Source organism: Cupressus sempervirens, chromosome 6, assembly GCF_028749045.1.
Source record: "Cupressus sempervirens isolate cs-2001-9-10 chromosome 6, ASM2874904v1, whole genome shotgun sequence".
Taxonomy (NCBI): Eukaryota; Viridiplantae; Streptophyta; class Pinopsida; order Cupressales; family Cupressaceae; genus Cupressus; species Cupressus sempervirens.
The window spans coordinates 231,474,980-231,479,039 of NC_143123.1; positions in this window are offsets into that span (position 1 = coordinate 231,474,980).

Here is a 4,060-nt window from a genome sequence, read left to right on the forward strand (position 1 = left end):
ACCTTTCGATGATTAGTAAATTCGAACTCATTTGCATTATGTGAGTAGACCAGTGAGCATGTCTGTGCATTTAGAAGTTCGCATTCATCGCGAAAGTGTTAAGTGACTTTCTGTAATTTTGGGTTTTCGAGTTTTAAATCTTTTTGGATTTAATTTCTGGTAGCTTTGCCTTAGGTGAATTTTCATTACGGATAATAACCTATTTTCGTTTGGGTTGATTCGAAGTTTAACTACTCCAGCTAGCTATTTTCCATAATGAACTATTCACTCAAAAATGAATAAATATTAGAAAAGTGAATTCATTATTCACTTCTCACTTTTGGAAAATTGAATTTGGAGAGCAAATTTGGCAATCCTCTTCTGAAGGATTATTTTTTTGCTCATTGTGGGAGCTGTGAGCGTGGGATCTTTGCGAGGTTGGTCTCGTTGGATTCAGCTCGAGGAGTTCTTGCTTTGCCGTCAGTTTCAGTAGTTTCAACGAAGTATTTATTTTATTCTATGGGTTTCAGTTTCGGCCCTTTTTGCTGTCAGGTAGGGCCTTCCCGTTTTAGTGTTTTTTCTCTGTTTTTTCTTCCGTTTCTTGTAGCATTATGTTAGGAGGTTGTGAACTAGTGTTCCCCTCCATTTCTGTGTGCTAGTTCTGCCCGGTTGGTCGGGTATGAATGTTTTACTTGTTTTTGAAATGGGGTTTGGGTTTTTGGGCCGTTATACTGGCCCTTTTTGCATACGGTGTCTATTTTCAATTATTTTTGGATTTTTGGGGTTTTTGAACCTAAAGGCCAAATGGGTTTTAATTTTGGAATTTTTCCAAAATCTGAGATTTTTACCTCATTTTGCATGCCACCCTGTTTTATCGAGTTTTCTCAGCACATTGTGGTTCGTGGACTTGGATGATCCGTTTGGATACCAATCGGAACACTTTTGCATCTTTTGTTGCATTGGGATGCGTGTAGCATCCGTCATCCCAATTATGTTTTTGGTCGATTGACTTTTGTTTGCTTTCTCATCCTATCCTTATGTATGATCTCTGTGATGGTGGTGCGCCACACACATGTATATTGTCGGGTGACTTGCGGGGCCTGATTTTTCGTGGTACTTCTGGAAGTTGTGATCATTGGGGTTGGGTTGGGAGTTTGCATGCCTATGGGTAGTCATTGTTGGATGAGCATGGGTAGGGTAGGGTAGCATATGGAGGGGGCTTCTATCTCACTGCCTGGTGACCTTAGTCCCATAGGGTTGGCAGAGGAAGTTTTAAGTAAGTGATAATTAAATAAACATTGGGTGGTAATAACATTAAAGAAAATAAAATAGTACTTTTGTTTATTGGCCTTCCGTTGAGGGAGTTGAGCTACACAAATTCGAGCTTGGGCTTTTGATGCCAAGCGACTCTCCATGATGTCAGTCCCTACATAGTATCCCATTGAGGTGTCTGACCAAGACCTATAGTTTATGCATTGTCTATGTCTTGGATTCAGTCATCATACTACTTGGCGTGTGTGTTAGCCATGGTTGTTGTTTTGTGTGTGTGTGGTTGGATCATTACCTCCATCAGCATGGTGGGTGTGGACCTACGGGTGCCATATGGTTGGGAGGCGTAGCTACCTTCACCACTGCTAGGGATCAGTGTACAGAGACGGTCTGTTGTTCTAGCGTGATCGTTGCTGGATGTGTCACTTGGTACTTCAATTTGCAGAGTATGCTTTCTAGTGATTTATGCTTTCATTGGGATGTTGTTTTCCATGTTTACATGATGTTGGTTTTATGCATTCCTTATTTTGATGTTTAGCATATGGTAGATGACGTTATCTGATTATAGGGTTATCTTTTGCTTTCTACTAGCATGTTAGATTTCATTTACTTATATTGTAGCATGTTTAGTAGTGATGTCCTTATCACGACAACATCGATGATCTAATCAGTGGCTTGGGATGTTACGCGCGGGGGATGGCTAGGGCCCATGATGGTCTTATGATGCCATTGATGGTTGGGAGGAACCGCGTACTTGTGGTTTTTTTGTTCATTGCGATGTTATTTCAGTTGTGGTGATGTTTCCATTCTGTACTGTTCCTTTTCTATTTGTTAGATGTTAGATTTTATTTTTTGTATTTCAGTTACTCAGTTCTGGTTCAAGTGTTCTAGCCTCAAAATGTGGATTCGGTACTCCCCGGTGTGGAGGTTCTTTTTTCAGTTTTTCCCCATTTTTGAGTTCTAGTAGTGTTTTTATTTTGTATGGGCGACATTTGTTCAGCAATGTGCGATATTAAAAAAGTGTCGCACGCCCACACAAAATGTATCCTACAATTCTGTAAAGTGTCGCATGCCTCTTTGAGAAGTTTCACGCGACACTTTCTAGTATCGCATGCCTCTTAGAGTTGTGTCGTACGACATTGTTAAAGTGTTGCATGCCTTAAGGAAAAGTATCGCCCAATCCCTGAAAGTGTCGCACTCCTTCTTGAGAAATGTTGCGTGACACTTTTCTATGCTGCATTAAAGTATCACATAGTTTTTTGTAAAAACTTGCGCGGGTGGACAGTGGGCACTTTTCGTCGTGATCCAAACTTTTTAAGAGTTGATCCGGATACCCTTTTGGGCGTTCTCCGACCCTATGTTGTTGCATTTTGATTTCTGATGGTTTTTCTTGAAATCCAATTTTCGAGTTTTTATTTTTGTCCTTCGGGGTTTAAAATGTATCGTTTAAGTATAAGTTGAACTTATACTTAAGATATATTTTAATATATGCGATGATTCATTTGAGATGGGTTTCAGACCTCTACGGGCTAAGATAAAGATTCTAGGAAATTTTAGGGCTTCATAATTCAAACTTAGCCAATTTTCAGGAGTCTATTTTGATCTTTTAGGTTGGATGATCTCTTATGGTTTCTTGTTTGCATTTTGGTTAGTGGTGACGTTTGGAGATCCGTTGGGTGTCAGGATGGTCGTTTAGTCTTCCGTTGCGATCTGTATGATCCATGTATGTTGATGTCTTGTGCACTTACACTTGTTTAAAAAAAATATATTTTGGCTTGTTTTTCATCCTTGTTTCCAAGGATCTTCGGGCGGGGCATTACAATTTCAATCACCCTATTAGGAGTGAGCCTTGTTAGAGGACTTTAGATCATTCACTTGTAGTGTCACCCAGTTAAAGGATTTACAAATGACTGTTGGGTCAACCTTAATCCAAAGGATTTACCCTAGATTGATAGAATTATTAGAGAGTAATAGTAAGCTTTGATTTGACAACAACTTACAACTTCATTTGCAGATTACAGATCTTCGTTTCAGTCTTTCATTCTACTTGGCTTTCACACACTTCATCTTTGATAGCTTGTTCACTCTTCAAGAATCCATACACTTAAGACTTCTTGCTTTTATTTCCAATGCAAACTCTTCACTTAGGTCATTGAATGAAGCAATACCTAAACTCCTCGTCTTCCTTAGATTCTCGCACATGACAACCTTTTCTTCTGACCAACCATCTCTATACATAGAGAATTAAGATATTTTTTCATTCATTTTCCATTGTCCAATTTAGGGTTAGGATAGATTAGGTAGGATTCAATGAATCTACCCCTTATTTCATTTCATTCCCTTCTAGAAACTTCTCCTTCAATCCTCTTTGAATTCACCTCAAAATAGTTCATCATGAATTCTGTGCTACCAACTCATCAATCTCATCTTCCACATGATTCACACAATTCAAGAAAACAAACTTGTCAGCTCAAATCTATCGAATTCATGATCTTTCTAATAATGATGACACTCAACATTAACTAGCTTTTGATGCTTGACACATACTGTGTTGCTCGACATTCACTTTAAAATCACTCGGCATGAACTAAAGTTTACTAGTGCCCAACATCAACTAAACTTTACTTGACATTAATTGTTTTACTTGGCTTACACTAAAATTGACTTTTCTTGGTTCCAACTAATTTTCTGCTCGGCGGTACCTACTATCCACTCGGTCAAGCTTGGGAGACAAACTTTGTTTAACTTGTTCTTCTAAACTAGCTCAGTATAACCAACCTTTACAACCTTAAGTAGATTATCAATGCACTAT